The sequence below is a fragment of the Choloepus didactylus genome, chromosome 27 (genome assembly GCF_015220235.1).
Source record: "Choloepus didactylus isolate mChoDid1 chromosome 27, mChoDid1.pri, whole genome shotgun sequence".
NCBI lineage: Eukaryota > Metazoa > Chordata > Mammalia > Pilosa > Megalonychidae > Choloepus > Choloepus didactylus.
In genome coordinates, this window is record NC_051333.1 from 14330610 (window position 1) to 14340820 (window position 10211).

Consider the following 10211-nt stretch of genomic DNA (forward strand, 5'->3'; position numbering starts at 1 on the left):
CAAGATTATCTGGCCGGGTCTGCCTCCCGGGGCCGGGAGTGGTGAGGCAAACTCCAGGCAAGGGAGTGAGCAGCAGCTCTCCATCCCCCCAGGCACTCAACTTGGCAGTTAGCTGGGGAGTGATCTCCACATCCAGACAGCCAGGAGCTCCTGTGAGGGAACCTGGAAAGCAGCATTTCCTCTCCCCCCACAGAAGTCCAGGGTGTGCACCGGCAAGAAGCAGGGATAGGAGAGGGCACCATACTAGTGCACCAGGAGCCCTTTCCACACCCCAAGACTCACGGGTGCACGGCAGGCAGGGAGCCAGGCACATTTGATCTGGATGGTGCCCTTGAGAGGACTCCTGCCAAACTGCTCAGGGTCCATATCAGCAGCCCCAGGGCAGGCAGTCTCCAGTGCACACGGAGAACTGGTGCACTGATTGGTTCCCCACCAGTTTGGACCCTACCCACCACATAGGAGAAGTTCATAGAAGACTGGTATGACAGTGCCATCTTCTGAGAGGATAGGGAAACGCACCCCAGCAAGCTGTAGTTCTTCCAAATTATATACAGTATAAATGCTCAAATAATCCTGCATTCCCCAAAATAAACTTATCAAGACAAACAAATGCCCCAGAGCCAAGAGAAAATCACAAAGAATCTAGAATCTAGACGATATGGTAAGCCAAATGAACAATCCGGAAGATATGGGAAGCCAAATGAACAAATTAAAAAGCCAGAAGAGACTCAAAATTTGGAGCAATTTATTAAAGAACTGCATACAAATCTCCAAAACAACTTCAACAAGATGGCTAAAGACATAAAAGAAATCAAGACTCTAAAAGAAGATAAAGAAGAATTTGAAAGAGTAAATAAAAAAATAGCAGATCTTGTGGAAATAAAAGACACTGGGGATCGAATTAAAAATACACTAGAGACACACAATACCAGAATTGAGGAGGGAGAAGAAAGAATAAGGTGAACTGGAAGATAGGGGAATCAAATGTGAATGTACAAAAGAACAAATGGTGAAAAAAATGAAAAATTTGAAACGGATCTCAGAGAAATGATGAACAAACATGAAGCAAACAAATATAAGAATCATTGGCGTCCCAGAAGGAGATGAGAAGGGCAAAGGGCTAGGAAAAGTGTTTCAAGACATAGCTGGGGAAAACTTCCCAACCCTTCTAAATGACATAAATATGCAAATCAAAGATGCCCAATGAACTCCAAACAGAATAAATCCAAATAAACACACTCTGAGACATATACTGATTAGACTGTCAAATGCTGACAAGAAGGAGAAAGTTCTGAAAGCAGAAAGTGGCAAGCAGTTTACTACATATAAGGGAAACAACATAAAACTAAGTGCTGACTACTCAGCAGGCACCATGGAGGCAAGAAGGCAGTGCTATGACATATTTAAAATTCTGAAAAAGAAATTACCAGACAGGAATTTTTTATCCAGCAAAGCTCTCCTTCAAAATTGAAGGAGAGTTTAAAATTTTCACAGACAAATAAATGCTGAGAGAATTTGTTAACAAGAGACCTGCCCTGCAAGAAATACTAAAGAGAGCTCTACCAGCTGAGAAAAAAAGAAGGAGAGAGAAGTCTGGAGAAGGGCACAGAACTGAAGAGTATTAGTAAGCATAACTTAAAGGAAAAAGAAAGAGGAAAAAAAATAGAATGAACAACTAAAAACCAGAGGATAAGATGGCTGGTTCAAGAACTCCTTTCACAGTAATAACTTCAAATATGAATGGATAAAACTTTCCAATTAAAAGATACAAACTGATAGAATGGATTAAAAAGTATGACCCAATGATATGCTGTTTACTAGAGACTCAACTTAGACCCTGCGACATAAAGAGACTGAAAGTGAAAGGATGGAAACAAATATTCTATGCAAGCTGCAACCAAAAGAAAGCTGGGGTAGCTATACTAATACCGGGCAAAATAGACTTTAAATGCAAAGATGTCATAAGAGGCAAAGAAGGACACTAAATATTAATAAAAGGGACAATTCACCAAGAATAAATAACAATCATAAATGTTTATGTACCCAATCAAGGAGCTCCAAAACACATGAGACAAACACTAGCTAAACTAAAGGAAGCAATAAACACAGTAATAGTGGAGACTTCAACACACCACTTTCTTCTGTAAATAGAACTAGAGAGAGGACCAATAAGGAAACTGAGAAACTACATTGATAAATGAAATTGGCTTAACAGATTTATATAGATTGTTACAACCCAAAGTACCATGATATACATTCTTCTCTAGTGCCCATGGAACGTTCTCCAGGATAGATCATATGCTGGGGGCACAAAACAAGTCTTAACAGATTGTAAAAGACTGAAAAAGCATATTCTCTGACCATAATGGAATGCAACTAGAAATCAATAACCACCAAAGAACCAGATCTTTCACAAATATACAGAAGTTAAACAACACATTCCTAAACAACCTGTGGGTCAAAGAAGAAATTGAAAGAGAAATGGGTAACTATCTGGAGATGAATGAAAATGAGAACACAACATATCAAAACCTATGGGATGCAGCAAAGGTGGTGCTGAGAGGGAAATTCATGGCTCTAAATGAGTATATCAAAAAGGAATAAAGAGCTAAGACCAAAGGCCTAACTAAACAACAGAAGAGGTTACAGAAAGCCAGCAAGCTAACCCTAAAGCTAGTAGAAGAAAAGAAATAAAGATTAAGGCAGAAATAAATGAGCTGGAGAACAACAACAACAAAAAATAAATAAATAAATAAAATAAAGAGAATAAATATAACCAAAAGTTTGTTCTTTGAGAAGATCAACAAGATTGACAGACCATTAGCTAGACTGACAAAGTCAAAAAGAGAGAAGACCCATACAAACAGAACCAGAAACGAGAAGGGGATAATTACTATGGATCCTGAAGAAATAAAAAAAAACATAAGAGGATACTATGAACAACTGTATGCCTACAAACTAGACAATTTAGAAGAAATGCACAACTTCCTGGAAACACATGAACAACCTAGACTGACCAGAGAAGAAATAGAAGACCTCAACCAACCCATCACAAGCAAAGAGATCCAATCAGTCATCAAAAATCTTCCCACAAATAAATGCCCAGGGCCAGATGGCTTCACAGGGGAATTCTACCAAACTTTCCAGAAAGAACTGACACCAATCTTACTCAAACTCTTTCAAAACATTGAAGAAAATGGAACACTACCTAACTCATTTTATGAAGCTAACATCAATCTAATACCAAAACCAGGCAAAGATGCTACAAAAAAGGAAAACTACCGGCCAATCTCCCTAATGAATATAGATGCAAAAATCCTAAACAAAATACTTTGCAAATTGAATCCAAAGACACATTAAAAAAATCATACACCATAACCAAGGCAGATTCACCAAGGCATGCAAGGGTGGTTCACCATAAGAAAATCAAACAATGCAATACAACACATTAACAAATCAAAAGGGTAAAATCAAATGATCATCTCAATAGATGCTGAATAAGCATTTGACAAAATTCAGCATCCTTTTTTGATAAAAACACTTCAAAAGGTAGGAATTGAGGGAAACTTCCTCAATATGATAAAAGACGTATATGAACAACTCACAGCTAGCATAGTACTCAATGGTGAGAGACTGAAAGCCTTCGCTCTAAGATCAGGAACAAGACAAGGATGCCCGCTGTCACCACTATTCAACATTGTGCTAGAAGTTCTAGCCAGAGCAACCCAGCAAAACAAAGAAATAAAAGGCATCCAACTTGTAAAGGAAGAAGTAAAACTGTCATTGTTTGCAGATGATATGATCTTCTATTTGGAAAACCCTGATAAATCAATGACACAGCTACTTGAGCTAATAAATTCAGCAAAGTGGCAGGATACAAGATGAATGCACAGAAGTCATTGATGCTCCTATTCACTAGAAATGACCTAACTGAAGAGATATCTAAGAAAAAGATTCCATTCACAATAGCAACTAAAAAAAATCAAGTACCTAGGAATAAACTTAACAAAGGACGTAAAAGACCTCTACACAGATCCTACCCAAACTGATCTACAGATTTAATGCAATACCAATTAAAATTCCAGTGACCTACTTGGCAGTCTTGGAAAAACTAGTTATCAAATTTATTTGGAAGGAATAGGTGCCTTGAATTGCTAAAAACATTCTAAAAAAGAAAAACAAAGTGGGAGGACTTACACTTCCTGACTTTGAAGCCTACTATAAAGCCACAGTAGTCAAAACAGCATGGTATTGGCACAAAGATAGACACATTGACCAATGGAATCAAATTGAGAATTTGGAAATAGACCCCCACCCCCCAGATCTATGATTGACTGATTTTTGATAAGGCTCCCAAATCCACTGAACTTGGAAAGAACAGTCTCTTCAACAAATGGGGCTGGGAATACTGGATATCTTTATCAAAAGAATGAGACAGAACCCTTACCTCACACCCTATAAACAAATTAGCTCAAAGTGGACCAAAGACATCACTATAAGAGACAGTACCATAAAACTCCTAGAAGATAATGTAGGGAAACTTCTTCAAGACCTTGTATTAGGAGGTTACTTCTTAGACCTTACACCCAAAGCACAAGCAATGAAAGAAAAAAATAGATAAATGGGAACTCCTCAAAATCAAAAGCTCTGTACCTCAAAGGAATTTGTAAAAAAAGATGAAGAGGCAGCCAACACAATGGGAGAAAATATTTTGAAACCATGTATCTGATAAGAGATTGATATCTTGCATATATAAAGAAATCCTACAACTCAATGGCAATAGTACTAACAGCCCAATTATAAAATGGGCAAAAGTTATGGAAAGACATTTCTTTGAGGAAGAAATATAAATGGCTAAAAAACACATGAAAAAATGTTTATTTTCACCAGCTATTAGGGAAATGCAAATCAAGTCCACAGTGAGATATCATCTTACACCAAAAAGAATGGCTGCCATTAAACAAACAGGAAACTACAAATGCTGGAGAGGATGTGGAGAAACTGGAACTCTTATTCTTTGCTGGTGGGATTGTATAATGGTACAGCCACTATGGAAGACAGTCTGGCAGTTCCTCAGAAAACTGGATATTGTGTTACCCTATGATCCAGCAATTTCACTTCTAGGTATATACCCAGAAGAACTGAAAGCAGTGACACAAAAAGATATTTACACACTAATGTTCAAAGTGGCACTGCTCACAATTGCCAAGAGATGGAAACAAGTGTCCTTCGACAGATGAGTGGATAAACAAAACGTAGTATATATGTATGATGGAATACTATGTGGCAGTAAGAAGGAATGAGGTCATGAAACATATGACAACACGGATGAACCTTGAAGACATAATGCTGAGTGAAATAAGCCAGACACAAAAGGACAGATATTGTATATTACCACTAATGTGAACTCCATGAAAAATGTAAAATAAGTGTCATATAATGTAGAATATAGGGGACCTAGAGGTGGACAGAATTTAGTGAAGGGGGAATGATAATCTAATATGTACAGATATGATAATCAGAGTGAACTTAATGGTATGGAAATGCTCAGGTGTGACTATGGTTCATTAATGGGATTATAAGTGTCAGTGACACATTGAAGGCAAACATGTTTGCAAATGGTTGTTTAAAGGCATTGTTCTAGTTCGCTAATGCTGCCAGATTGCAAAACAACAGGAATGGATCAGCTTATATAAAGGGGGTTTATTTGGTTACAAAGTTACAGCCTTAAGGCCATAAAGTGTCCAAGTTAAGTCAACAACAAATGTGTACCTTCACTGGAGGATGGCCAATGGTGTTCGGAAAACATCTGTTAGCTGGGAAGACATGTGGCTGGTGTCTGCTTCAGAGTTCTGGTTTCAAAATGGCTTTCTCCCAGGACGTTCCTCTCTAGGCTGCAGTTCCTCAAAAATGTCACTCTTAGTTGCTCTTGGGGCATTTTTCCTCTCTTAGCTTCTCTGGAGCAACACTCTGCTTTCACTGGCTGTCTTCAAACTGTCTCTCATCTGCAGCTCTTCTCTCAGCTCCTGTGCATTCTTCAAAGTATCCCTCTTGGCTGTAGCAAGCTTGCTCCTTCTGTCTGAGCTTATATAGTGCTCCAGTAAACTAACCAAGGCCCATGCTGAATGGGCAGGGCCACACCTCCATGGAAATTATCCAATGAAAGATCTCACCCACAGTTGAGTGATCACATCTCCACAGAAACATCCAATCAAAAGTCTCCAACCCAATCAACACCAATTTGTTTCCTGCCCACACAAAACTGCATCAAAGATAATGGTGTTTTGGGAGACACAATACATCCAAACCAGCACAGACATGTAACCCACAGAGCAGCACCACAAATCTAAATAACTATTAGTATGATATACTTACAAGGTATGACACTGGTGCAGAGGCTTAACAACAGAATGGTATATGAAAAAGTTCCCACTACATATTAAAGAATATATTTAATAGGAATATCTTAACAACACTACACTAATACTTAGGATGATTAACTAGCAACTGATAAGAGCTCTGGGATGTTTTATATTATGATAATTGTTTAAAGTTGAGAGTGATGATGATTATACAACTAAGTGAAGTTAATGCAAGAAACTGACATTTATCTTGGGATAGAATATATATTAAATGAAATTAGAACCCACTACTTAATAAATCAAGCCCTCGACTGGAGGTGTGCTCTGGTGATACTTAGGGTTGTAAACAGGAGGCTGAGCCCTTCTATAATTATGCCTAAGAGGCACCACCAAGGAACCTCTTTTGTTGCTCAGATGTAGTCTTTATCTCTCTAAGCCCAACTCAGCAAATAAATTAACAACTGAAGAGGCTAGAGAATGTCCAGCAACTAACCCTAAAGCAAGTAGAAGAAAAGAAATAACAAAGACTAAAGCAGAAATAAATGAGCTGGAGAACAACAACAAAAAATAATGAGAATAAATAAAACAAAAAGTTGGTTCTTTGAAAAGATCAACAAGATTGACAGACCCTTAACTAGTCTGACAAAGTCAGAAAGAGAGAAGAACCATATAAACAGAATCAGAAATGAGAAGGGGATAATTACTAAGGATCCCAAAGAAATAAAAAAAAAAATCCTAAAAGGATACTATGAACAACTGTATGCCAACAAGCTAGACAATTTAGAGGAAATGGACAATTTCCTGGAAATACACGAACAACCTAGACTGACCCAAGAAGAAATAGAAGACCTCAACAAACCAATCACAAGTAAAGAGATCCAATCAGTCATCAAAAATCTACCTACAAATAAAAGCCCAAGGCCAGATGGCCTCACGGGGGAATTTTACGAAACTTTCCAAAAAGAATTGGCACCATTCCTACTCAAATTCTTTCAAAAAATTGAAGAAAATGGAACACTACCTAACTCATTTTATAAAGCTAAGATCACTCTAACACCAAAACCAGCTAAAGAGACTACAAAAAAGGAAAACTACAGGCCAATCTCCCTAATGAATATACATGCAAAAATCCTAAACAAAAATACTTTGCAAATTGAATCCAAACGCACATTAAAAGAATTATACAATACAACCAAGTGGGGTTCATTCCTGGCATGCAAGGGTGGTTCAACATAAGAAAATCAATCAATGTAATACAACATATTAACAAATTGAAAGAGAAAAATCAAATGATCACCTCAATAGACAGCTGAAAAAGCATTTGACAAAATTCAACATCCCTTTTTTTAAATGCAATTTTATTGAGATATATTCACACAACACACAATCCTTTAAAGTTCACAATCAGTTGTTCTCAGTATCATCAATATAGTTGTGCATTCATCACCAAAATCTTTGAACATTGTCATTACTCCAAAAGATAATATAAAAATTAAAATAAAAATGAATATCCAAAACATTCCATTCCGCTCCTGCCCCATTTTTGATTTACTTTTTTTAAAATTAAATTCAGTTTTACTGAGATATATTCACATACCATACAATCATCTATGGTGTACAATCAACTGTTCACAGTACCATCATATAGTTATGCATTCATCACCCCAATCTATTTTTGACCACTTTCCTTACACCAGAAAGAATCAGAATCAGAATCAGAAATAAAAGTAAAAAAGAACACCCAAATCGTCCCCACATCCCACCCTATTTTTCATTCAGTCTTTCTCCCCATTATTCTACTCATCCATCCATACACTGGATAAGGGGAGTGCGATCCACAAGGTTTTCACAATCACACTGTCATCCCTTGTAAGCTATACTGTTATACAATTGTTTTCAAGAGTCAAGGCTACTGGGTTGGAGTTTGATAGTTTCAGGTATTTACTTCTAGCTATTCCAATATATTAAAACCTAAAAAGCATTATCTATATAGTGCATAAGAGTATCCACCAGAGTGACCTCTCAACTCCATTTGAAATCTCTTAGCCACTGAAGCTTTATTTCGTTTCATTTCACCTGTCCCATTTGGTCAAGAAGATGTTCTCAATCCCACAATGCTGGGTTGAGATTCATCTCCGGGAGTAATAATCTGCATTGCCAGAGAGAATTTACACCCCTGGGAGTCAGGTCCCATGTAGTGGGGAGGGCAGAGAGATCACCTGCCGTGGTGGCTTAGTTAGAGGGGGCCACATCTGAGCAACAAAGAGGTACTCAGGGGGAGACTCTTAGGCACAATTATAAGCATTCCCATTTTAGGCTGTGCTCTAAGATTCAATTCTGAGTTAACACATGGTAGTTAGTCCATATTGGTGAGGCATTATAGTGTTTGCCTTGGTTTCTGGTATACTTCACTCAAATGCTGTCTACAGGATCCATTCATCTCGTGGCATGTCTGACAGCTTCACTCCTTCTTGTAGTTCCTCAATATTCCATTGTATGCATACACCACAGTTCACCATTCTGTTCCTCAGTTGGTGTACTCTTAGGCCACCTCCACCCCCTGAAAATCATGAGTACTGCCTCTATAAACACCAGTGTGCAAATGTCCATTCATGTCTGCTCTCAGATCTTCCAAGTACATACCCCATAATGAGGTTGCAGTACTTTACCACCCCCGCATACATAGCTTCTTGTGGAACCACCACACTGACCTCCAGAAAGGCTACATCATTCTGCCTCCTCATCACCAGTAAATGGGTACATCCCTCTCTCCAGGTTTTCTCCAGCACTTTTACCTGTATTTATATTTTTTCCTACAATTTTATAGAAATATATTCACATAACATACAATTATCCACAGTGTACAGTCATTTGTTCACAGTATCATCATATAGTTGTACATTTATCACCACAGCCAGTCAGCACTTGAATGTATTGATTACTAAGAAAAAGTGTCTTTTTGGTGAATAATAAAAAAGATAGTAAAAAGAAAAATAAAATGTCATACAATACAATAGTAAGGACAGAAAACAACATCACTACCAAGAATCCCATATCCTTCCCTTATATCCCCTCTCATACACATTTAACTCTAGTATATTGTCTTTGTTACATTTAATGGTAGCATATTATGATGTTACTGTTGACCATGGACTTCAACATCCCTTTTTGATAAAAACACTTCCAAAGATAGGAATTGAGGGAACGTTCCTCAATATGATTAAGGGCATATATGAAAAACCCACAGCCAGCATAGTAGTCAATGGTGAGAGGCTGAAAGCCTTCCCCCTAAGATCAGGAACAAGACAAGGATGCCCACTGTCACCACTGTTATTCAACATTGTGCTAGTTCTGACCAGAGCCATTCACCAAGACAAAGAAATAAAAGGTATCCAGATTGGAAAGGAAGAAGTAAAACTATCATTGTTTGCAGATGATATGATCATATATTTGGAAAATCCTGAGCAATAATGACAAACCTACTTGAGCTAATAAGTAAATTCAGCAGAGTGGTGAGATATAAGATTAATGCACATAAGTCAGTAATGTTCCCATACACTAGAAATGACCTAACCGAAGAGGCAATCAAAAAAAAAAAAAAAAATTCCATTCACAATAGCAACTAAAAAAATCAAGTACCCAGGAGTAAACTTAAACAAGGACATAAACACAGAAAATTACAAAACTTTACTAAAAGAAATAAAAAAGGACCTAAACAGGTGGAAAAATATTCTGCGCTCATGGATAGGAAGACTAAATGTCATTAGGATGTCAATTCTACCCAAACTGATTTACAGATTCAATACAATTCCAATCAAAATTCCAACATCTTGCTTTGCAGACTTGGAA